A 27,755-nucleotide genomic window follows, 5' to 3' on the forward strand; every position below is an offset into this window, starting at 1 on the left:
ACTCCTCAAATGACCAACTGCTTTGAGATGCTTGGATGTGCTGTGTTCAGTCTGGGATCCTCATTCATTGCACTTGAACACCACAATACTTGGAATAAACATGAGGACTCATGTGTAATGAGGAACTGAGATTATTTGAGTTTGGGGTGGGTTGGGGGGAAGGGGGTGGAATGTGATACTTGAACCTGCCAGTGCCAAGATTCTGAGCTACTGCCTTTAACACACATCTGCAGCTTGTCTAATTGCCCAATTGCTCCTGACCTTGGTATCGCTCTGGGGAATATCGACACTGGGAATAAAGGATTAATGCAAGGTTATCATTTAATGCCACTATTCATGAAATTGTTTATTTGTTTTACCCTTCTCATTCCCCGCATTGTCACTGAAAGGCTCCTAACATGTCTCAGATGTACATCTCGTCTCAAGGGCAATTAGGGATGGTCAATAAACGCTGGCCTAGCCAGCGATGATCACATCCTGTAAATAAATAATAATTAAAAATTGGGGAAAAAAACATTCAGTTGGATCCCCCTTCAATTGGCTCCCTGGTGCAGTACACCAACCTCCAAATGGTCTTCACAGCCCCCTTTAGCTGAATTTTTCCTCAGTTTAGTTTTGTATGCATCATCACTCCAGGTTGCAAGATGGGACACAAAGATCTTACTACCGGACCAGCCTGGATCCTCTTTGTTTAACTGTGGCAATCGCTTCCATCCTCCTGGAAGGCCATGCCCTCCTCCATCAATAACCCCACCCAAGCCTCCCCCTCTAATTCTTGATCCCATTGCGACTGTGGTGGACATCCCTGAATCATTTGAGGTGGATGTGTCCATGTGTCCATGTTGCATGTAGACCTTACCTCTCTCCACATTGCAGCCTAGTACACAGTGAAATATAGAGAGACCCACCCTTGCTGTGACTTTTGAATGCCCCTCTGCATTTCCACATCTGTAGGCTGCAGAGGGCTCTCCTGGCTGCTATCTGCTGCCCAGTATCATCCCAGAAAAACGCCTGATCTACGCTCCCGATATTTCAATTATTCCCTGCACACAATATGTGGGAATAACCAACACTGGACTGATGTACAAACAAGGATGGTTTTTACTTTGCCATCCTCCCATTCTGGCTCCAACTCCTTTATGTCTCTCTGTAAGAGAGTCTTCCCCATTTAGGCCCAAAGGATACTTCCACCGCTCACCCTTTCCCCCACCCCCTTTCTCACTACCCAGGCAACTTTTGCCATTTTCACCCTCCCCTGCAGTATCTTCCCTTGTTTCTGTCCATTTTCTCCATTTCCCTCTACTGAGCCCTTACCCTGCGACACATTATGAGCCACCCCACATTACCATGGGTCTAGTAGGTAGAAACCTGCCTGTCTGTGATGATGTCCCCCTGCTGAAAGCCATGTGGTAGCTGCCTGCAGAGTCTGTCACTGCTACTGAGGTCCCATTAATGATGTGCAATACAAAAGACTGGTGAATGAGCCTCAAAGTCACAAACAATCTGCAGGTTGGTAGCTGCACACCTCTTATATACGGTGGTAAAGTGTGCCGGTCTGATTGGTTGTCTATTGATTCAGCGTGGACAGAGCATTCCAGCAAGCAGTCAGTATAATGAGTTTGCATGATATTCAAATATGTTGAAATGACATTCCAGGCACAAACCTGGCAAATGGAATTTAATATGGGGGTGTTTTGAGATTGTGCACTTTTGTAGGAGGAATTAAAAGGCAGATTATTATCTAAATGGAGACAGAGACTTCCAGTGTGTGAAGTGCAGAGGGATCTAGGTGTTCTACTGCATGAATCACAAAAAGCTAGCAGGTAGGTCTAACAAGTAGTTAAGAGGGCAAACAGCATTTTGGCCTAAAAGGTTGGAGTTTAAAAGTAGGGAGGTTTTGTTGAAATTGTACAGGACGTTGATGAGGCCTCACCTGCACACAGTTTTGGTTTTCTTATCTTAAAAAGGATATGGTAACATTGGAAGCAGTCCAAAGGAGGTTCACCAGCCTTATTCCTGGGATGAGAGGTTTCTCCTATCAAGAGAGACTAAGTAACCAGGATCTGTTTTCTTGGAGTGTCAAAGAGTGAGAGTGATCTTATTCAAACATGTGAGATCCTGAGGGGCTTGACAGGGTAGATGGTGAGATGTTTTCACCCAGGGGACATAGTTACATGATAAAAAGCTAGTCATTTAAAACTGAGGTATGTAGAAATTCCTTCTCATAGAGGTGAATCTCTGGAACTCTCTGCCACAAAGGGTGGTGGAGGCTGGATCATTAGAAGTATTTAGGAGCTGGATAAATACTTGATAGATTGTGGAATAGAGGGGTATGGGGAAATGGCACAGAAAAGGAGCTGAGGCTGGCATCGATCAGTCATGGTCACATTGAATGGCAGAGCAGGCTTGAAGGGCCTGGTGGTCTATTCCTGCTTCTATTTCTTGTGTCCTTGTGCATTCTTGTGTTAAATGTGATGCGGTGAAACATGCACACTGCCATTGAAGTCAGGAGCAGATCATTACAATCTATTTTCCCGCTTATGTGAGACTGATTTGCTGTTGTGGTATTTTCCGCTCCCGCTCGCCATGATGTCAACCACAGGCGGGAGTGGAAAATGCCAGCCTATGCCTCTGAGTCCTAGACTCCACAAAAATTCCCTCTCTTGACTCTATTATCTCTTATTAGCACCCCGAAAACTTCAACCAAATGACCCTGAAACTTCTAAATTCCAGGAAATGCAATCCTAGTTTTTGAAACCTGTTTTTACAATGTGAGTGCATGGGAGTGCTAGGCAAGCGAGTGCAGATCGAATCAATACCTGACAAATGCTTAATGATTGCAAAGCAAGGACAGAGTTACCCTTTTAAACAAGCAAATGCGATTACTCAAAACTCAACGCTTGAAACGCTCATAAAAGGCTGAACTACCCGAGATCATTTTCACTGTAATTACCCTGTCTCACAGAATTGTCTCCCTCTGTCACATTGCTGTACGTGACAGGCCTCACTGCAATCTAGCTCACAATGCTGCAGACATCGAACACTTAAAATAGTTCGTTTTACGTAAAAGATGAGGGCAATGTGATTTTCTACTGGAACAGATTGCGTACAGTCAAAGCTTTTAAAATTTTAAACATGATTTCAGTAAAGAGTCCATTAACTCTTGAATCTTAAAAAGCACTGAGTCAGAAAAAAGTTATCAATATTTCAGAAGGACACATAAAACAACCTTGTCTTTGCTGTTTGCTTTTGGTAGAGGACAGGTTGAGCCTTTCCCTTTGGTGTCTGCTCCTCTTCAGCAACCCGTAGCATTCACGCACTGAGGAAGCTACGTCTTTCCTTCCTATAGCTTTCCAAACATTTGCTCTCTTCTTCAGCTCTGCATGTCTCTCACATCACCGTTTTGTGTGCTGAATGCGCAGCAGGGCAACAGCATTGACTTGCATTTGTATGGCACCTCTAAGGTAGTTTGAAAAAAAGCCCGAGGGAATTTTGCAGGAACATTACCAATTAGAATTTGATTGTGAATCATGTAAGGAGATAATAGGGTTGAGGAAGAGGTAAGTTTTGAGTGTCTTTAATGAGGGGAAAATAATAGATGGAGTGATTTAGGGTAGGAATTCCACAGCCTAGACATCTGACACTATAACTGCCAATTGTGCAGCAATTAAAATTGTGGATGCTCAGATTAAAGATAAGTAGAGATCCCAGAGTGTCATAGGCAAGCTTTACTCTAGTGTATTTTGGAATTGTGTGCATGATCTATTAAGTGTGTGGTGCCTTTAAATTTTTTTGCACAACTTCACACACATGTATGAAGGGTTTCAACTGCAGAGAAACTGAAGCAGAGGTGAAGTCACGCAATGTTATGAAGGTGAACATAGGCATTCTTAGTGATGCTGTGAATATATGATCACAAGCTCATCTCAGGGTCAAACATGACACAAAACCTGCTCTCATGTTCACATTTGTGTCCTCAGCCAGTTTTCTAGTGCTACAGTTTTCCAGTGAAGTTCAACGAAAGCTGGAGGAACAGCACCTCACCTTACAGCCTTCTGGACTCAACCTCGAGTTCAACAACTTCACACTATAAACTTTATACTCCATTTTGATTTCCCCACCCCTCAAGTACCAGCCTATATTCTCGTTGCCATGTTTTGCTTTAGCAGTAATGCTTTTTCTGCTATTAACACATTCTGCTACTTTGCTTTCAGACAGTACCTTTATTCTGCTATTAATATCTGCTTTAGTCTTTAATGCTATCATTACCATTCTCTTTGCCTTATGTTCCATGGCACTTTTGTCATTTAATCCCTGCTGACCTTCAACTTATCTCTCACAATCTATTTTGCTCCACTTGTCCCTCCCCTCATATTCAGCAGCATAAAACTCAATGTGTTTCTACCATTCCCAGCTCTGAAGAAAAGTCATATTAAATGTTGGCTCTGTTCCTCTCTCCACAGATGCTGCCAGACCTGCAGAGCTTCTTCCAGCATTTTCAGTTTTTATTTTAGATTTCCAGCACCTACAGCATTTGGCTTTTATGACGCAAAAGTCACGAGCAGTCTGAATATACCCAATAACTCAGCATCCACTGTTCCCTGAGGAAGAGAATTCCACAGACTAATGATCCCTGGGAGAAAAAACAAATTCTCCTCATCTCCGTCTTAAATGGGAGACCCCTTGCTTTTTAATCTCAGTTCTGGACTCCCCTAGAAGGGGAAATATCTTCTCAGCATTCACCCTTTCATGTTCCCTCAGGATCTTACATGTTTTAATAAAGAAGGAAGAAACAGTGACAAAAGAAGTTCAAAGTGGCAACATGACAATGTTGGAAGAAACATTGGACCCAGTATTAAAAAGCTGGTGAAAATGGAATGGATTTTCACCTCATACTTCTGTTTCTGTGGCCAGATTATAACAAAACCATATTTAAGTGCAAACCCTTTCTGTCCCTGTAGAGATTGGACTTGCTATGATACGAATACACATTGCAGATAACCTGATGTGACAGAAGTTCTCTGCGATGATTTGTTAGAAGCTGCTAACATGAAAGCTTCATGCTGTTGTAACCTTGGAGGTGTTTATGTTCTGAATGTTGGCTTCAGGTCATCCTGCAGCAGATGGTATGACAGTCTGTCATGTGAATCAGAGCTGGTGAAGGCAGTTCTGTAATGCATCCAAATATATGGGCAGCAATCTCTAAGTGGAAGGTTCCAGGGTGGGACAGGTGCAGACATATCATCTCTGGATTAGTTCCTTCTGCAATTGCTGTCCTGTCATTGGTGCTGTTGCCTTATATTTGTACATCAGTGACTTTGATAAAGATGTCGAGGGAACAATTCTTAAGTATTGTTCCCGAGGACACAAGGATGTGTGCAAGTGTTGGAAATGTAAATGTGTGCAGGTTTAACCAGTGACACTGGGGAAATAGCTACACAGGTGTGCTGTGTAGAACTGCTCAAGACTGAGGAGGAAAAGCAAAGGGTCAAATTTGGCAAAACTTGCTTACCAGTATCATCAAATCAGAGGGAAAGTTTTGTCACCGTAGAACGAAAGAAAAGTTACAGCACAGAAGGGGGCTATTTGACTCATCTTGTCCATGCCAGCCTAAGGGCACCCAGGTGCCCTTTCTAACTCCACCTTCCTGCGCCTAGCTCATAGTCTTGTAGCTTATAACACTTAAGGTGCAGTTCCAGGTACTTTTTAAAAGAGATTCAGATCTCTGCCTCCACCACCAACTCTTGGAGCGAATTCCAGACACCCACCGTCCTCTGGCATAAAAAAGTTGTTCCTCATGTCCCCTCTACAACCTTGGCTTGAATCTATGTCACTGGTTCAGCTCACTACAAAACTCGAATTGTCTTCCACAAATACCTGGGTGCATTGTGCACCTGAAATTTGATGGCATCTTTTGACCTCTTCCCAGGATGGGGCCTAGTGATCCAGAGGACAACTATCAGAATGACGCTTAAGTGTTCTTCATTATCAGGACAGGCTTAAAAAACTGGCAATTATTTTCACTCGGGAAACAAGAGATATGATTCAGGTTTTAAATTGATAAATGGGAATCATTTCAGTTTGAGGGGATGGGATTTAATGAGTGAATAGGGAGGAGGCAAACAAGGGGCTACTAGTGTAAAATACACAAACACCTGTTTGAAGAGAGTCACCTAGCTATGGAACAGATGACCAGAATCTGTAATGAGTATGGGTTCATGGCAGGCCTTTGAAAAGATCAGACTAGTTTCTTGTACCAAAAGACATCACAAGTTGTTAAAGGTTGGGGGTGGTAGTTACAATATAAGGTATATTTTGTCTTTGTTTTTGCCACTCTGAGCAGATTGCAGGAGGCTGAGTTTGACTGATACCGGAGTTGAGGGGGTTGAACTATGGGGAGAGGCTGAATAAACCAGGCTTGTACTCGTTAGAGTTTAGAAGAATGAGGGGAGATCTCGTTGAGACATATAAGATGATGAATGGGATGGATAGGATAGAGATGGAGAAGCTCTTCCCGCTCAGAAGGGACAGTAGGACTAGAGGGCACAGCCTCAAGATAAAGGGGGGGCGGTTTAGAACGGAGTTGAGGAGGAACTTCTTCACTCAAAGGGTGGTGAATCTCTGGAATTCTCTGCCTGTTGAAGTGGTGGAGGCTGCCTCGCTAAATATATTTAAGACGCGGGTTGATAACTTTTTGATAGGCAAGGGGATTAAAGGTTATGGGGAGAGGGTGGGAAAGTGGAACTGAGCCACGACAGATCAGCATGATCTTATTGAATGGTGGGGCAGGCTCGAAGGGCTAGATGGCCTACTCCTGCTCCTATTTCTTGTGTTCTTATGTTCTTATGACTGGCTGTAGTGTTTGTTTAAAGGCAGCAGCAGAAAGGGGTCACCTGGCTTGAGGGACCAATTGGGACTGAGCGTGGATAATCACCCCAGGGAGTGGACAGAAAACAGTCTGGAGACATGTGGAAGACACGTAGGGACTGGAGCAGCCAGTGGTAGTGTATATCTGTAGCATGTATTATTACAGTGGCAATGGGAGGAATCTTGGTGCTGTATGTGGGCTGCACTAGCTCTGAATCAGCAAAGCTGAATTGACAGCCTTCTCTGAATATTTGTATGAACTCATTGTCCATTATCTCAGCACTCTGAGGTTCCCAGATGAATTCTTGATGCTCCACTGCTTTGACAGCTACTGCCAAGATTAATAAGGAAAGCTGAAAATTTGGCAACTACTTAACAAAACCAACTAGTGGAGCAAATCAGACATCTAAATGCAAAACCCTCACTTTTAATACCAACTTCAACACCAATCTCCCTTTCAGAAGCTTATTTGAGGAGGCAAGATCCTAGGACTGATATGCTCATTAATAATGACTAGGTGTGTCCTGTTGGCAGAGTCTAACTTGAAGGCATGAAGTTTAGCAATGAAATAACTGTTAATAATTTGTGTTTGTAACACATCTTTATTGGAGCAAGCCCGATGCCATTCCCTGTGAAGAGTATTGATTGGCTGCAGATCTCCAGTCCTTCTATGAACAGTGTTTCAGTGACCGGAAGAGGCACTGCAAGGAGTTGTGTGCAACTACACCTTGGGAACCATAGGAGAGGTAAGTAATGCTTCCAGAACGGGAGGGAATGCTACATTCTGCACTCTCTCATTTCCTTCTCTATGAATGGTATGTTTTGTTTGTATAGTGCATAAGAAACAATACTCTTCACTGTATATTAATACATGTGACAATAATAAATCAAATCGAATCAAATCAAGTTGGGGGCAATTACCTGTTATGGCCCAGTAATGACTTCCTTCCCTTCCTGGCCAATTCGCAGAGACCTCCCCTCCCCAGGCATTCCTGAGGAGTGTGGCGACTAGAGAATTTTCACAGGTAGTCCAGGAGGCTGCTATTAATTCATGCCATGACCAACCTTTCAAAGCACACTATAATGATGGATGTCAGAGCTTCAATCAGAGGAGGCTTCTGATGGAGGCAGCCTCCCCTGATGTCCCTGCCTAACATCAAACTTTGTTCATTATTGGGTTTGCCCCCACTATTTGCCATGCACTTAACAGCCTACATATTGACGTTGGGCGGGAAAAGATTAACCTTTCAGCTCAGCATCTGAAAATCCCCCGTCTGTTGCTGGAGATTCCATTAACACCCTTTAGAATAAATAGTATTCACACAGCCTCCAGCCATTTGGCCTCAAAATGACTGATTCATCACATTTTGACTTCCTCACAGTGGCACAGTAGTTATCACTGCTGCCTCACAGCACCAGGAACCTAGGTTCGAGTCCTGGCTTGGGTAATTATGTACGTGCAGAGTCTATACACTCTCCCCATGTTGGTGTGGGCTTCCACTGGGTGCTCTGGTTTCCTCCCACACTCCAAAGATGTGTAAATTAGGTGGATTGGCCATGCTAAATCAGTGTACCTGAACAGGCGACGGAGTGTGGCAACCAGGGAATTTTCACAGTAACTCCATTGCAATGTTAATGTAAGCCTGCTTGTGACTAATAAATAAACTCAAATCTATTGTCCATCAGAGAATTCCTAGCTTTTTTCAAGTGTCCAAAGAGTTTGAATCTTGCAAATCCAAGACATCCAGGATCTTAAAGACTCAACACAATTCCTTCATCTATCAATATTCTTAGTCTCACCATTTCATTTTGGAACTCCTTCATCTTCCTTCTTTTTTCCATTTTCTCCCCAGGGGCTGCATTCACTTCTTTGCCCCTTTTCCCCTCAACCAATCTTGAACCTCTTTAAGATCCAAACCTGTCCTACCTCTGGAGATATTGGCCTGTGATTAGCTACTTGTGGTGCTCAGTTGTGCACCATGGTGAGTAGCTGACTGCTACCCTTCCTGCTATCGGCAAAGTAGCAGAGTGGCATGAAGACACCACCTGACCCCATTTTATCAGCCTTCCTACCTCCCAGCCATTCAACGAAGGATTGGTAAAATTCATCACATAATTCCAAGTCAGGCAGGTGGGTTACTTGAATGGGAAGTCCCAGGCATCTCTGCCTGTGTTGTCCCAGATGGTAGAGGTCACAGGTTTGGGAGGTGCAGTCTAAGGAGCCTTGGTGAGTTCCTACAATGCATTTTGTTGATGGTACACACAACTGCCACTGTTCGTTGGTGGTGGAGGGAGTGAATGTTTGTGAAAGGGGTGCCAATGGACTTTTGTCTTGGATGGTGTCAAGCTTCTTGAGTGTTATTAGAACAGCACCCATCCAGTTAAGTGGAGAGTATTCCATCATTCACTTGACTTGTGCCTTGGCAACGGTGGTCAGGCTTTAGTGAGTCAGAAAGTGAATTACTCACTGCAGGATTCCTGTTCTTTGACCTGCTATGGTAGCCACAATATTTAAATGGCTAGTCCAGTTCAACTTTTGGTCAATGGTAACCCCCATGCTATTGATAGTGGGGGATTCAATGACGGTAATACCATTGAATGTCAAGGGGTGATGTTTAGATCCTCTCTTGGTGGAGATGGTCATTGCCTGGCACTTGTGTGAAGCGAATGTTATTTTGTCAGACATCAGCCCAAGTCTGGATATTATCCAGGGTGGAATCCTGGATCCCCATCGTGTGGGGTGGCGCTGGAAACTGGGCTGGCGAGTTGTTTAAACCTTCACTGATTTCAATGGGGATGGAAGCTCGTGTAGGAAGAAGGGCCGGCTTGTTGCATTTGGACATGAACAGCTTCAGTATCTGAGGAGTTGGGAATGATGCTGAACATTGTGCAGTCATCAGCGAACGCCCCCACTTCTGGCCTGATGATGGAAGAATGTTTGTTGATGAAGCAGCTGGGCCTCGGACACTACCCTGAGGAACTCCTGCAGTCATGTCTTGGAGCTGAGATGATTGACTTCCAATCACTACAACCATCATCCTTTGTGCCAGATATAAATACAACCAGCAGAGAGTTTCCCCCCTCCAATGCCAATGATTTCAGTTTTGCTAGGCCGTACTCAGTCAAATGCTGCCTTGATGTCAAAGGCAGTTACTCTCACCTCATTTCTGGAGTTCAGCTGTTTTGTCCGTGTTTGAACTTAGGTTCTAATCAGGAGCTGAGTGACACTGGCAGAACCCAAACTGAGCGTCAATGTGCAGGTTATTACTGAACAAGTGCTGCTTGATAGCACTGTCAATGACACCTTCTGTCACTTTATTGATAGTCAAGATTAGATTGACAGGATGGTAACTGGCCGGGTTGGATCTGTTCTGCTTTTTATGGAGAGGACAAACCTGGGCAATTTTCTATCAGATAGATGCCAATGTAGTAGCTATACTGGAACAGCTTGGCCAATAATGCTGCTGCTGTTTGTCACTTATATTATCTTCTATTTTATTCCATCTAATATTTGCAGTGTCTTAGAATTTGGGCCCTGGGCATTTAACATAATTTCACAGTAGTCAAAAAATAATTGAACAATCCTGGTGCGAAACATCCTGTCTGCAATAATGTAAGCAGCCAAGTTGACCTTCATTTTGGCAATGCAAAAGAAAGCTGACCTTTAGTGCAATTTCCCAGTCTGATGTACCAGAGGACATCTGCAACAAAACCAATTACTTAGAAATGGAGTCGGGCAAAGTAAGTCAGCTAGCAAATTTCACAATGCACTGCCTGTCTTTCAGCAGGTGCATTGGAAACTGGGTTTGCTTCCAGTCTTTTGTGTAGAACCTGGCAAAGCACAATTTGTAAGACAAATATTTCCTCTGTAAACCAGCTAGATACAGGAACTCTTCAGGAAGGATTTGCACCATTCCTCGTCATTGCACAAAATCATAGAATCAAACAGCATTGTCAGAGACAGCTCTGTCCCCTCCCATTGTCCAGTTTGATCCACTCTCCTGCTTTTGCTCCTAAACCTTTCACATTTCTCTTTCCCAAGTATTTAACAGTTGCCTTTTGGAAGTTATAATTCTAAGTGCCAAATTTGTATAAAAATAGGAGTAACTTTACATTTTTTTTAGTGGGAGTTGCAGAATGAATCTCCCATACCCTGCATGTCAGTGAGTGCCTCAGAGAGATTCACGCTGAAAATCAGGTGACGGGCCCATTCCCACTAGAGAGGCTGGCAGCATAGGGCTGAGCAGGCCACTGCGCGTGTGCTGATCTGTCATTGTGGAGATTGGCGCATGCTCTGTAGCCCCACACTGCTGGTTTCCTGATCACTGGCCAGCATAGTACCCCCATCACTGCCCCTCCAATCCACCCCCCCCCCACCTCCCATTTGCTGACTTCCCAGATATCTCCAGGCCAGCCCCAATCTGCCCTCTCTCTGCCACCGATTCTGACTGCAGAGTGGTAGTGGGACACTCCCACATCCACCAATCTCCCCCACTTCCCCTCCCGCCCCCCCCGGATAGGCCCCACTCTGTTTGCATTGCCAGTTGGTTAGTGGGCAGAGCCAAGGTGCCCCTTGGGCAATACCACTTTGTCCCTTGGGCAATACTGGGGAACCAGGCTGGTACTGCAAGGTTGGCAATGCCCAAAGGACACACCCCCTTACCCCCAACCTCCTGGGGGGTCCTCCATTGCCTCCCTTCATTCCAACTGGATCGGGCCACCAGCTCTCCGTTAGTGGGGAGCTGTTGGAAGTTGGAGTGAACAACTCCTGGCAGAGAAGAGAGGCTAGTGGACCCGGAGAGCCAATTGAGTGTGGTGACTAGGGGATTTTCACAGTAACTTTATTGCAGTATAAATGTAAGCCCTTGTGACACTAATAAATAAACTTTAACTTTTCTCCCCATCTAGTCCACTGAAGCCATTCACAATCCCCAATTCAAAACCCATTCTATGAAATCCATTCTTCTATCTATCAACACTCCAAATCAGCTGATCAGAACAACATGCTCTGATATATCATTATATACAGCACCCAGTTAATTAGATTTAACATTATAATTGACACTGATACATATTAACACATACATTTCTCTATGTTTAAATAAAACAGGTCACCTCATTTAGATTCCAGTCTGTAACTCGCTCCTGGGTGTCCATTATATATGTCATCTGAATCCCTCGATTAGATTCCAGTCTGTAAGTCACTCCCAAGCATTCAATATTCTATATATAAACCATCTGAACCCCTCGATTAGATTCCAGTCTGTAACTCCTGGGTATCCATTACGCTAGATATAAACCACCTGAACCCCCTCAATTGGATTCCAGTCTCTAACTCACTCTCGGGCATCCATTATTCTATATATATACCATCTGAACTTCTTGATTAGATTCCAGTCTGTAACTCACTCCCGGGCATCCAATATTCCATATATGAACCGTCTGAACCCCTCGATTGGATTCCAGTCTGTAACTCACTCCCAGGTATCCATTATTCTATATATAAACCATCTGAACTCCTCGATTAGATTCTAGTCTACAACTCACTCCCAGGTAACAATTATTCTATATATAAACCATCTGAACTCCTCGATTAGATTCCAGTCTGTAACTCACGGCTGAGTGTCCATTATTCTATATCTAAACCATCTGAACCCCTTGATTGGATTCCAGTCTGTAACTCACTCCTGGATGTCCACAATTCTACATATAAACCATCTGAACCCCTCGATTAGATTCCAACCTATAACTTCCAGTTTTCTGATTGTATGGCTATAAGTGTATTTACTTTTTTCCATCACAGAACAAAGACAGGATGGATAATCTGGTCATAAATGTATTATATCGTATGCGCCAAAATTCTATCTTTTAATCACAATCGCACCAGTCATTGTGGAGTATAGTATCTGGACGAATGAATGTAAGGACATTCAAATATGGAATATTAAACGATAGGCTGCTTGGCATTAATGATGAAATATGGTGATAAAAGTGACTTCACACTGACACACTCACAGGCTTTTGCAAAATAGGCCTTGAATCACAGCCTCAAGGAGGATATCGAAAAGAAGGGCATCTCTATACATTAGGCAATATGTTCCTTTTACTATAGCAGATGATATCAAAGTATTGTACTGCAAAGGTCATGGTTCAGGGAGAACAATGATTACAAATGAAGATGGGACATATTGCCCAGCAATCTGTTCAATAATCTAATAGTTATAAAATATTTCAATCTAGCAAGGATTAGGCAATGAAAAAATCTGATATGATTGGAAACTTGATGACCTTCAAGGTCAGGTAGTGTGAAGATACTTGGATAAGTCACACTCTCAACCTTGCAGTGTTGGTTTCAATGGGAGGAGAATGGGCTCTATTCTGTGTGACATTTTAAGATGAATGCTTTCAGTCAATGATAAATGAATTGAATTGACTTGAACTTTATGATTCCATTAAAAGGACAGTAGGATGGGAGAGCTGAACAACAGGAGAGCTGACTATAAATTATAATGGTTCTGAGAAGGCCCAAGAGGAGCAGGAGCTGGGGCACAATCAGAAAATGAAAGAGTGAAAGGAGAATCAATGCAGAGAGGAATAATCAGCAAATCCCAAAGAAACGAAAATCAGTAGCGGAAAGAGGCATGGGGTAGGAGTAAATACTGAGGTAAATGTTCGAGATGAAAAGCTAGAATAATTAAACTGGGTTTTAAAAAGTGCAAGGCTTTAGGTTTTAAATCTTAAGTTCTTAAATCTTTAGTTTTATTTGTGGTAAGTTTGGCTAATAGTCTAATCAATCGTGGCATGGCAGGGCAGCTTAGTTTCATCCAATGTGCATTCAGTTCCATTGGGAATTCCAGGATACATGGGCTGGAAGCATCAACAGCAATAGGAGTTCAAATTCTGAGTTTCAGAGTTTGAGCAGCAGCCTGTGATCCCATGGTGATCTATGAGGCTGAGAGCTATGTGGATAGCATATTTCTGGAGATGGTCACCCCACTGCTTAAGAATATTACCAAGCTTTAAGTGACCTTAACAGTCTTAGCCGGCCTTGGGTCACTGTCTGTGTGGAGTTTGCACATTCTCCCCATGTCTGTGTGAGTTTCCTCCGGATGCTCCGGTTTCCACCCAGTTCAAAGATGTGCATGTTCGGTTTATTGGCCATGCAAAATTGCCCCTTAATGTCTAGGAAATTAGCAGGGTAAATACATGGGGTTATGGAGATAGGGCCTGGGTGGGATTGTTGTTGGTGCAGGTCCGCTGGCCCGAATGGCCTCTTTCTGCACTGTAGGATTCTATGATTCTATTCAGGCCTTGGTGTCTGCCAAGGAGTCTAGGAGCACCAGGAGCCCCCTGAGTGCAGCTCACTCTCCAAAGGTGCACAGGCCTCAGTACTGGTGAGGACAATGGCTCTCACAGGGAGTCCAGCCAGACCCAAGTCCACAATACTATTGCTGACTCAGCTTTAAAAGGGGGAAGACAGGAAGAGGGAAGAAAAGTAATAAAAACAGTGGATTCTATAATTATTGGAATAGTTCGGGTGTTTTTGCAACCACGGACATGAATCCTAAATGTTATGTTGCTTGCATGATGACAAGGTCAGGGTTATCACTGAGTGGCCGCAGAGGGGAGAATGTGAACAGCCAATTGTTGCAGTCCACATCTATTATATATGTCCCTGTGAACTGAAGGGCATGAAGAATCATAAGGTAGGCTTGAATACTGAAGTACTGGGAGCTGTTTATTGAATGTGTGTACTCATTCACAGTAAGGTCTGAGAGTGCCCAACTGGGTCCCACACTGGGCAGAGCTAATCACCCAAGGGTCATCTGACCTATACTCTTAAGAGGCAGTCCGCACTCCAAACTCCAACATACAATATATATACATACATCACAACATCAATACCGTAGGACAGGTAGAAAGCAGGATGAAACCCCGCATCAGAATTTATGGAGTTACGAAAGAAATTCAAAAACAAAACCTACTAAGGTGTGATCCCCAGATTACAAAAATCGGAGGCTAGAGATAAACGAGTGGCTGGAGAGATGGCGCAGGAGGAAGGGTTTCAGATTATTGAGGCATTGGGACCAGTTTGGGGGTGAGGTGAGATCCATACAGGCTGAGTAAGTTACATCTCAACACAGCTGGGTTCAATATCTTAGCCGAGAGGTTTTCTGGGGCTGTGAGGATGGGTTCAAGCTCACTTGACAGAGGGATGTGTAAATTGGCCTAGATTTTAGTTTAGCAGGATTTAGTTTGCCCACTTAACTTGGCAACTTTTAATGGTTTTTGCAGCATGTGTTCTGCAATACACTAACAAGATCAAGTTGCCATTTTGACCTAACGCATCTAAAAAGAAGCCATTTTGTGATTCGAGCACCAGCAATGTTTATGTATATTAACCAGTAGTATTGTAAAGTAACAGTCAAGCAATAATAGATTAGTAGAAGTAGCTCAAATCGAGGTTAGTAATTAATGATAAAATACGTCATGATCATCAGGTTGTGTCTCTTTCTGTCTTTTCTACCTAACATTTCTATGTTAGAATCAAAGTTTGAGACTGAAAACATGCTGTGACTGCACTTGTGAGAAAGGAACTTGCACTATCCAGTCGAGGCCCTTAGGCAGTCCTCGACTCATCTAGTATTTGGCCTAATGAATAGGGCGTTTGTACAATACCAAGATAAGGAGTACCATCTTGATATAACCATTGTCTGATGCCTAAGGCAATGTGTGTAAATGGCTAGAACCAAGGAAATTAACCCTTATAGTATTATTGACCAATTGGCTATTAACAACAGCTTGGAATTAAGGTGGGGTGATGCCAGCATTAGGTATAAATAGGGTCTCAGAAACCAAGGGAAAGTTGTGTTGTTCATTCATGGGGGAAGAGATAAAATTCCTGTCTGTGTGGGAACCAGATAGTGGAACACATTTCTCAGGGACAGAGGTAGAATTGCTGTCCATGTGGCAACTAGATAGTGCTGTGTATTAGTGAAGCATTGTTCGTGGGAGCAGGGATAGGATTCCTGTCAACGTGAAGATCTCAAATTAGTGGGTCAGTGCGTTTTTGTTTCTATTCCCTTCTATTCAATAAACTGATACTATTTGTTAAATCAATGCCTGCATTATTACTTGATGGTTACATTCTCAGAATTGCAGAATACTACAGTGCAGAGGAGGCCCTTCAGCCCATCGAGTCTGCACCGATGCACGAAAGGTATTGACTGCCCACCTAATCCCAGTTGCCAGCACTTGGCCCGTAGCCTTGAATGTTACAGCGTGCCAAGTACTTATCTAGGTACTTTTTAAAGGATGCGAGGCATCCCAGCTCCACCACCCTCCCATCTCTGTCAAACTAAACTGTTTAAACAGTTGGTTTGGGATCCAGTAATTAAGCTGAATTGAGTTGCAAACGGCTGAGTCTAACCTTATGAAGACACCCCTTTTCAAGGTTACAGGTGAGAATCCAAATCTAAATTTAGCAGAGGGAAGCAAAGTTGGAAATGGAAGGCAGAAGTGAGTGGTCTTGAAGACACAATAAACAAAAGCTAGAAAACAGAAAACACAGGAATTGTTCAGTGATTAATGGTATATACTTCAATGCAAAGAGTCTACTGAAAAAGGTAGATGAATTGAGGGTACAGAGAGATGCTTGGAAGCATAATATCAAAGCTATTCCTGAAACATAGCAGGAACGGCAGTTCAACATTCCTGGTTACTGGTTTTCCATTGGAATAAAGAGAGGCATATAAAGTAAGGTTTGGGGGGAGGGGGCAGATGTCACAGTGTTGGTTAAAGAACCAATTACAGCTGTCAGGATGGTTGTTACATTAGAAAGATCATCAAATGAGTCCACTTGAGGATTGAACTGGGCCAATCACATTGTTGGAATTGTAATATAAACACCGATCAGAGGGAGAGAGAAGAGCAAATCTGTTGGCAAATGATTGAAAAATGCAGAAACTATAGGGCAGTAATCGTAGGGGATTTGAACTATGTGAATATTAACTGTGTTAAAACTAGTGCAGAATTCTTAAAATGTGTTCAGGAGAAATTTTTGTTTACTAATTTGCAGCAAGCCCAAAAAAGGAAGGGGAAGTTCTAGGTTTAGTTTCAGGCAACAAAGCTGGTCAGATGGAAGGAATATCAAAGAAATGCTGATGTGTGGCAGTGATGGGTTAGAATTAATATAGTTATTGGAAAGGATAAAGAGGGGCCTGGTGTCAATGTTCTAAATTGAGGAACAGCCAATCACACTCAGGAAGAGGTCAGTTTGTCTGCTGGGCAGCAAAGGACTATGTGTTAATAGTATGTTAATAACATCCACAGGTGAAGGGCATTGTTTAACTGACAGCACATACAAATAGCACTGGGGCACTGGGGGGTGGGATGTGATTCGTGTTGCGACTAAACAAAGTCTATTAATTCAGTCGGGAAAAGATATGTACCTTGGTTTTAACTTCACCAACCAACTTAGATGCTGTTGAGGCTGTGAGCTAGCTACAAACTGGAAAGCTGTGTGAATAACTTGGAGACGCCAAAGATCTGAATGTTTTGCCAAGTGGCTAAATTGTCAACGGGGATCTTATTGGTTGGTTGAAAACAAACTCTGAAAGCTATACTATTAGGACTGCTATGACCTGAGGCAGAGAGAGGGTTTGCAGAAATGTGCCTTACTGATAATAACCACACCTATGGAACTCAAAGGTGACAGCTGTTGTCAGATAGGTCTGCTGACCTACCTTGCATGAATAAAGAACAGTTGTTAGGAGTACATGTCTCCAGGAGCTCTGTGCATTTTTAAAAAAATTGAAGGACATTGAATTTTGGACATTCTCTTGAGTTTTCTCACAGGCTACAAGCTCACTTTGATCTATGGGCTTGCTGCTTTTCAAGAAATTACATGACTTAAACTAGATGTTTACCAAGACACTATGTTTATTTGAACAAAAAATACTGTTTACAAGCCTTGAGCTCCTGCTGATTAGCTGGAAACACTTGGCCTGGGAGAGGTTATCTCAGAACATTTAATTTTGGATTGCATGCATGCAAGTGCTTTGGAAGCAAACTGTGAAGAAAGATTGCTACTCTCTCTCTCTCTCTCTCTTCCTCCCTTTGTATTGCCTGAAGTCCAGCAATCTTATTCACTTTCAGCCAGAAAATTCTCATCTCAGACTAATTCATCCTGATTTTGAAAACTGACAAAGCTGCAATATACAAGAATTGACAAAAACAGTGTTTTACTGAGGATCCATCTGAAAGGATTTTCAGATAATTTCACAGTAGCTTCATTGCAGTGCTAATATAAGCCTTACTTGTGACTAATAAATAAACTTTTAATTACTGCAGTCAGTGCTCTATTAGATTGCCAGTGTCAAGACCTTTTTGAACTTTATTCTTTTTATTGTATTCCTTTATACCAACATACGCAGAGACTTAGGCTGGGATTCTCCCAAATATTCTAAAAGCTGAGTAAAAACTGGAGTAAATCCAACTTTTCTTTAGCAGAATTTTCAAAATGAATATCCCACATTCTGTGCATCACAGAGTGCCCTAGTGTGAATCATGATAAAAATTTGTGAGCTGGGCCTATTCCCACTGGAGAGGCCAGCAACATTGCATTGAGTGGGCCATTGTGTATGTGCCAATCTGTCATAACCCCGCACTGCTGGCCTCCTGATCACTGTCCAGGCACAGCAATCCCTTACTGCTTACCCTCCAAACCCTCCCCGCGTGCCCTTGCAGATGGCTCTGGGCCAACCCCCAAACCTCCCCCACCTGACCCCCCCTCCCCCCCCCCCCCCCACACCAACAGTCCTGATCTCCTGATCACCCCCGAACCGGCAGGCCTGACTGCATCACCCCCCTCCTCCCCCCCCCACCCCCACCCCGCATCCCAATGGCCAACCCCTCTCTCTCTCTATCACCAATCCCAAGTGCAGAGTGGAAGCAGGACCCCCCCAGAACTGTTCGTTCTAAGATAGGGTAAGTTCAGCATTGATATGACTCCCACTTCCACCATAGGGAGAATACTGCAGAAATAACAGCCTTGTGACAGCTTCTGGAATATTGGCTAGAACTCTCCGGCCTTGCCAGGGGCTGGGATTCTCCAGGCCCGTGGCTGTGATTCTCCAATCCCGCTGCAATGAATGGAGATTTGGCTGAGTGCCAAATTCTCCATTCTCACTGGCAGCAGTAACGGGGCATGCGAGGCCAGAGATCCTGTGTGACTGTAGTGACACTCTCTCACAGAATAAATTACTCACCTAATCAGATTAACGAATGGTCAAATGTTGGAAAGCTATCAAACAGCTCTATATTGAACCACCCGACCTGAGTTAACATGCATCTCAAGTCCTGTTCAATTTGCATACATAGACTTACAGACGTGAAGGGCACTTTATACAGAAAATTGTCTTACAGCGTTTATAATTTGCCCATCAATATCACGGCACCATATTCTTAATTTCTTTTGCAAGGACTTTTTGTTACTAGGTAATAAATCCTGTCAGTGAATGTTATGATAAGTGCTTCTTTAGCGCTGACTTGCTCATTAGTTGTGCATTTGGCTTGTAGGAGTTACGGAGAATGTGTCAACAGCGCATAGTCCATTGAAGTAAATTATTATTCTTCCCGTGTATCTTTTTGTGAAATGATTTGGCTACTCATTTACCTCCGGGAAACAAATATTACTTTTAATTTGTCTTGTGTGAAGATTTTTTTTATTATCAAACGGATGTGAGGGAATGTGCAGTGAAGCAGTTCACATTAACAGAGCCAGTCTCAAATTTATTCCACATTTTGTCGAAACGGGGACTTTGATATTTCTTATTGAGCCATCAAGCATTTTCCCTTTGTACAGGACTGGAGGATGTGCTGATACTGCCACTTACTGAAGGGATTAGCTGTCTAATGCAAGAAAATTGAGAACACGCTTGTAAGGCTGACCTGTACAAGATACCGTGTTCCTGTTAGGCTCTGGGAGCCAGTCCTTTAGAGTTATTAGTTTTTCCTTCCCAGTCGCTTGTATTTTGTGGGCGCCTGGTATTCATCAATACTTCACCCAAAAGGCCATTCTTTTTGTGGGAACCTAGACAGTAAGTGAATGCAGGCTATTTTACTGCAGGGGCATCAGGGTTGAACTTGATCCTGCCCTCACTCAAACTCCAACCATTTACAATTGAAAGTGGAGCAAACTGGATCGCTGACTTTCCAAAAGAGAAAATACTGGAAAATCTCAGCAGGTCTGGCAGCATCTGTAAGGAGAGAAAAGAACTGACGTTTTGAGTCCAGATGACCCTTTGTCAAAGCTAACTTTCCCCTCCGCCTTATCGAGGAACTTGGATTTCAGTAGCTCCAAATAAGCAAACTGGAGAATCTCAGAATTGACTTAGCACTTGGCAAAGTAATGACCTAGTAGTAATCTTCTTGTGATTCATTAGCCAGCCATTGTACAGTCAAGCCCAATCTTTTGTCTGGAGGTCAGGTTCCCAATTCAGCAAATCTGACCTTTAAAAATGTCTGCCCGCAAGTTGGAGTTTTGGTTAGGATGGGGGTCAGGCTGAAATAGGAGTGCCAGTGGGCAATTCTGGAATGTCTTCACAGACCTCCATTGTGGAGATGGGCTGGATGCAGGATCTGCCTCTGTGCCCCCACACTATGTTTAAATAAATAAATAAAAAAAATCCCTCTAGACCTCAACTTCTCACTCCCTATGACCCATCTATGCCAGCCCATGTCCCACACACAACCTCCATGGTCCCTCAAACTGGATGACAACACAAGCCCTCTTTAATCCTTGTAACAGCTTATTGTCTCTCTACCCACATCATTGCCCTCTCACTCCTACAACAGCTTAATGCTAACTCATACCAATCCATGGCCCCAGCAATCCACCATTTGTCCTCACCCACCCATGCCAACTCACATAATATCACTTGACAGATCCTTGACAAGTTTGACACTTCCTGGATAGCTTTTCTTGTTGAACAGCTCTTTGACACTTCCTTTGAAGCTTGGCGGCTCTTTAACAGAACCTTGACAGCTGGACAGTTCATTGAGACTTGGACAGCTCTTTAGCACATCTTTGAGAGACGGACAGTCCCCTGACAACTGGACAGCTCCAATGTGTAAAATGTGCATAATTATCTTCACTTTTAACAATGCAAATGGTGCCTTACCTCTCCCAAAGTTATCTTACCTTTCCAAAGGAGTATCCTAGCTATTCTAAAGTACCAAATTCAGACCTCCTTTTACCTGCTCTAGTCTGCATGCACAGGACTCCATGTTCCTATAGTTTCAAAATCCCAGTTCAGTGGATGCAGATGGTGACTTAAATCATTGCTAGCTATGTGAATCTTGCATGCGCGAACCATGAGAGCCTCTCTATCCTGGTGAAAATCCAGGTCTTAGATAGCTACTCTATAGACACTTAAGTATCATAAAGCCCAGCTCAATTCTTTCCTTAACCAATGTCATCAAAGATGATTAGAAGCAAGGTTCGTAGGGCTGATTTCTTTTCCTTCCCAGAACAGTAGTATTGCAGGTTCCCATCTTGAACACAAAGAACTAGTAGCAACAGGCAAATCAGTTCTTTGAGCATGTTCTTCCATTCACTACATTCATGGCTAATTTACTTCAATTCCCCCTGCCCATGCTATCCATATGTCCCTTATTTCCCTTAAAAATCTATCAATATCTTTCCTGAATTTGCTCTGTTCTCTGGGGTACAGAATACATAAGATTCCCAACCCTCTGAATGAAGAAATTTCCCCTCATCTCAGTCCTAAATGAACAACCCCTTATCCTGAGACTGTACCCCTTAGTTCAAGACCCCTGGGTTAGGGCAACAAGTTCCCTGTTAAGCCCCTTCAATCTAACCATAGAATCCCTATTGTGAATCCCAAGAGTGCAAAAGGAGGCCATTTGACCCATCGAGTCTGCATTAATCCTCTGAAAGAACTCTCCACCTAAGCCCACTCCCCATTCTATCCCCATATTCATGGCCAATCCACCTAACCTGCACATCATTGGACACTAAGGGGCAATTTTAGCATGGCTAATCCACCTCACCTACACATCGTTGGACACGAAGGGACAATTCAGCATGGCTAATTATCCTAACTTGACCTCTTTGGAGTGTGGGAGGAAACCAGAGCACATGGAGGAAAGCCACACAGACATTAGGAGAATGCACAAACTCCATACAAACAGTCACCCAAGGCTGGAACTGAACCCAGGTTCCTGGCATTTGAGGCAGCAGGGCTAACCACTGTGCCACTGAGCTGCTAAAAATATGGCAAGTTACAAAAGCCCAAGATGCGTATGGGATCCAGAGAGAGACCTGGCTGAGTTGGTCGAGACCAATGTGGCACTGAACCATCTCAACAATCTCCAGTGTAATTCCATCATGATGAGCATTAAATGAAATCACAGCCACGTTCACAGCAATCAGCCACATGAATTGATTTTGCACTGTACAATCCCTCAGAGACTGACTTTCATCCGGTTTCATTATTGTGCTGCAGCTCTGGAAAATAGTTTCATACATCAAACACACAATAACATTTTGTTGGCAATAACCTATGTTTTTTCTCCTTTTCAAAAGCATTATTAAAATAAATTGCAGTAAATAGCCAACTGCAGATGTAACTCAGAATAATGTAATGGAGCAGCTTGGAAAATACAAAGCCTGAGGGCAAGGTTACATCAGTCAGGGCTGGGCTGCTTCACAGGAACATTGCCTGAGCTCGGGAGATGAGAATGTAGTCCGTTCTGGGATTGGTTAAGCATATTCAGAATCACACCTGTTGACTTCTTCATATCCCTGACATTTCCTATCTTTCAACAAGTATGAAGCCTTTAAAGTTCAAATTTGGGCTGGGATTCTCCACTCTCGTCTGTGGCTGGGATTTTCCTGTCCCATTGCAGTAAATGGAGATTTGGTTGAGTGCTAAGTTCTCTGTTCTCGCTAGCAGCGTCGGTGGGGTTTATGACATTGGAGAATTCCGGCCCTGGATGTTATTGATTCCCTGCTTTCTGATTTGCCTTTTCCAACTTGACTTTACAGTAGATTACAACACTTGGTCCATCATCAATCTTTCTCAATGCAACAAAGTTTTGACACAGAAGATTGGCATAGTTACTCCACAATTGAGGGAGTGGTGGAGGTGGGGGTGGAGGTGGAGGTGGTCAAAATCTTTCCTGGAAAATGGCAGATGCTTGGTTGGTCTGTGGAATTAAGTAAAGTTCCAATGAAGAGTCATTTTTGGACTCAAAATGTTGGGTGGAATTTTCCACTTGTGGAGGGCACCTGTTATATTTCTAACATTCCAGTAAGATCTGAAGAACATAAGAACCAGGGGCAGGAGTAGGCCATCTGGCCCCTCAAGTCTGTTCCACCATTAAATAAAGATCATGGCTGATCTTTTCGTGGACTCAGCACCACTTACCTGCCCGCTCACCCTTAAAGGCCCTTTTAATTAAACTAAATTAATTGAATTTAAAATTCCTTTACTATTCAAAAATTTATCTATCCTTGCCTTAAAAACTTTCAATAAGGTAGCCTCAGCTACTTCACTGGAAGGAAATTCCACAGATTCACAACCTTTGGGTGAAAAATTTCCTCCTCAACTCAATCCTAAATCTGTTCCCCCTTATTTTGAGGCCACGCCCCCTAGTTCTAGTTTCACCTGCCAGAGGAATCAACTTCCCTGCTTCTATCTTGTCCATTCCCTTCATAATCTTATATGTTTTTATCTGATGTCCCCTCATTATTCTGAACTCCAATGAGTATAGTTCCAGTCTACTCAGTCTCTCTAACATCCCAGAGTTATCCTAACATTCCCTGAGTTTTGTATACATGGCTTCCATTGTGAACAGCAGAGAATATACAACCAGTAAGACTAATATAACTTTCAAGGTTAGTCATTTTCTTGAACACTTCAGAAATTATTTCTGAAAAAGATAAAGAAAGACTTATATTTGCATAGCATTTTTCACAACTGCATGACACTTCGCAGCTAATGGAATGCATTCAAAATGTAGTCACTGTTGGATGTAGGAGACACGGCAACCATTTTGTACACAGCAAGGTCCCAGAAACTGTAAAGTGACGATGATCACATTATCCTGATCATGTAGCAATCAAATAATCTGTTTCCGTGATTTTGTCTGGGTGATAAATGCTTACTCTTCTTAAAATAGTGCTGTGGGATCTTCTGTGTTCAAATGTGAGAGCAGATGGAGCTTCAGATTGAAGCCTCATTTGAAAGATGCCGTCTTCAACAGCACTGCACTTCTGCTTCACTGCACCAGAGTATCAAATATTGTGGGACTTGAACTCAGAACCTTCTGCCTCAGAGGCAAGAGTGCCGTGGCAAACACCTTTAAGGGTTGTCCTTTAAGTATAGGAAGCTCCTCATCCTCTACTTAAAGGGCCAGTTGACATCCAAAGATTTGACAAGGAGGGAACTTTATTAAGCATTCAACACCAGTATTGGAATTCACGTCACAAGCCATTCACAAAACGTCACTCTGTTGCTTGGACACAATCTCTCGAGGTTTCTGGACCATGGATGGTGCAGATTAAGTCAGATAAAGAAAGTGACACCAGAATGCTTCAGTACCCTAAAGCTTCTCAAAAGTGCCACTTGTGATAAAATCTAACAGCCCCTGAACAGCACAGCTGACAACAAATCTCTAAGTCCACCTCGTGATAGCAACGATGTCAGTGTTTGCATAATGATCAGTGCTGGAGTCGTAACTCTCAAAACAGCTCATTGTACAACCCCCATGTGACCAATGTGAATGGTGGCTGAAAGCCCTTCAAAATCCAAAAGGTTGACAATGGTGAATGAGAATTCACAATAGTCCCTAATTTCACCATTAAAAATCTTTTCTTTGACAACCTTCTGTCAAACAAAATCAGAAACTTTAAGACGCTCTACAATGGGGAACTCTGGTCAATAACTGTGCAGGCTGAAGGCGGGGTGGAAAAGCTGCTGTATTCAGTTTTTCAATCTCGTTGACTGAACGTCCCCAGATGAGGGTGACATTATCCTGTTGAACAAACCTGCAGCTTAGGTTGTGACAAGGTGGTGCTCCACTGCCCATTCAACATTCCCAAATCCCTCAGCCTCAGGAGGAGGGGGCGGGGCATCTGTTGTTTTAAGAACATAAGAACATAAGAAATAGGAGCAGGAGTAGGCCATCTAGCCCCTCGAGCCTGCCCCGCCATTCAATAAGATCATGGCTGATCTGTCGTGGCTCAGTTCCACATTCCCGCCCTCTCCCCATAACCCTTAATCCCCTCGCCTATCAAAAACCTATCAACCCGCGTCTTAAAAATATTGAGCGAGGCAGCCTCCACCACTTCAACGGGCAGAGAGTTCCAGAGATTCACCACCCTTTGAGTGAAGAAGTTCCTCCTCAACTCCGTTCTAAACCGCCCTCCCTTTATCTTGAGGCTGTGCCCCCTAGTCCTACTGTCCTTTCTGAGCGGGAAAAGCTTCTCCACCTCTATCCTATCCATCCCATTCAACATCTTATACATCTCAATGAGATCTCCCCTCATTCTTCTAAACTCTAACGAGTACAAGCCTAGTTTATTCAGCCTCTCCTCATAGCTCAACCCCCTCAACTCCGGTATCAGCCTAGTGAACCTCCTCTGCACTCCCTCCAAGGCCAAAATATCCTTGCATAAGCGCGGCGACCAAAACTGCACACAGTACTCCAGCTGCGGCCTCACCAGTGCCCTATACAGCTGCAGCAAGACCTCCCTACTTTTATATTCAATCCCCCTCGCTATGAAGGCCAGCATCCCATTTGCCTTCCTGACCACCTGCTGCACCTGCAGGCTGGGTTTTTGCGACTCATGCACAAGGACCCCGAGGTCCCTCTGCACCGTCGCATGCTGCAGTTTTTCGCCTTGTAAGTAATAGTCCTTCCTACCATTATTCCTACCAAAGTGGACAACCTCACATTTGCCAACATTAAATTCCATTTGCCAGTTCCTGGCCCATTCGCCCAGCCTATCTAGATCCTTCTGCAGACTCTCCACACCCTCCGCACAATTTGCCGTTCCACCAATCTTGGTGTCATCAGCAAATTTCGACACCATACACTCGGTTCCCTCCTCCAGATCATCTATATAAATGGTAAATAGCTGAGGCCCCAGCACCGACCCCTGGGGCACTCCACTAGTCACCAACTGCCAATCCGAATAGCACCCATTGACCCCCACTCTCTGTCTCCTATTTGACAGCCAATCCTCTATCCACGCTAACACCCTACCCCCAACTCCATGCCCCCTGACCTTCTATACTAACCTCTTGTGAGGCACCTTGTCAAACGCCTTCTGAAAATCGAGAAAGACCACATCCACTGGCTCTCCTCTATCCACCGCCCTAGACACATCCTCATAGAACTCCAATAAATTCATCAGACACGACTTCCCCTTAATGAAACCGTGCTGCGTCTGCTCTACCAAATAATTCTCCTCAAGATGCCTCGCTATTTTCTCCTCGATCATGGATTCTAACATTTTTCCTACAACAGGCGTTAAACTAAGCAGTCTATAATTCCCTGCCTTTTGCCTGCCACCCTTCTTAAACAACAGCGTAACATTAGCCGTTTTCCAATCTTCCGGCACTTCCCCGGAATCCAGCGACGTTTGGAAAATAATCACCAAGGCATCCACTATCACCTCCGCCATTTCTTTCAGAACCCTTGGATGCATTCCATCCGGTCCTGGGGACTTGTCCACAATCAGTCCCTCCAGTCTGTCGAGCACCGCCTCTCTAGTAACAATAATGTCATTCAGGCCCTCCACTCCTACCATCTTTCCATCGTTAACACCCGGCAAATTATTCACGTCCTCCTCCGTGAAGACCGAAACAAAAAAGTTATTCAGGGCCTCAGCCATTTCCCCATCCCCTACCACTAAGTCCCCCCTCTCATCCTCTAAGGGTCCAACGTTCACCCTAGCCAGCCTCTTCCTTTTTATGTATTTATAAAAACTCTTGCTAACCTTTTTTATATTAAGCGCTAGCCCAGCTTCATAGTTTATTCTACCCTTCTTTATCAACTTCTTTGTCATTCTTTGTTGACATTTAAACCTCTCCCAATCCTCTTCTCACCCACTACTCTTAGCTACTCTAAACGCATCCGCTTTCAATTTAACACTTTCCTTTACCTCCTTCGTTATCCACGGCTGATTATCTCTCCTCCTACGGTCCTTTTTAACCATCGGAATAAATTTCTGCTGAGCACCAAGAAAGATCTCCTTAAAGATCCTCCACTGTTCCTCAGCAGACCTACCTTCCAGCTAGTTTTCAGCTATTCATAGAATCATAGAATCCTTATAGTGCAGGAAGTGGCCATTGGCCCATTGAGTCTGCACCAGTCACCAACTCACCCAGGCCCTATACTCCACTTATTTAACCTGCTAATCCCCTGATATTAAGGGTCAATTTAACATGGCCAATCGAACTAATCTGATCTCTTTGGAGTGTGGGTGGAAACCAGAGCACCTGGAGAACCAGGGGATTTTCACATGCAGTGAACTTCAATGCAGTGTTAATGTAGGCCTACATGTGACCTGGAGGAAACACATGCAGATACTGGGAGCATGTGCAAACTTCACATAGACAGTCACCCAAGCCAACAATCCACCCAGGTCACTGGCGCTGTGAGGCAGCAGTGCTAACCACTGTGCCACCTCCACCTCCTCCCCAAATAGGGGGTGTCATCTGTTGCATTCAGTTGTTGATTCCATTTCTGGGGTTTAGCTGAAACCATGAGGAGGAGAATTGGAAGGTTCCCCTTTGGAAATTTAATTGCCAAAAAGTCTTCGGCTCATATTGAGATCTGTCTTTGACGTAACA

Source organism: Carcharhinus amblyrhynchos, chromosome 4 (assembly GCF_965287045.1).
Source record: "Carcharhinus amblyrhynchos chromosome 4, sCarAmb.v2.hapA, whole genome shotgun sequence".
Lineage (NCBI taxonomy): Eukaryota > Metazoa > Chordata > Chondrichthyes > Carcharhiniformes > Carcharhinidae > Carcharhinus > Carcharhinus amblyrhynchos.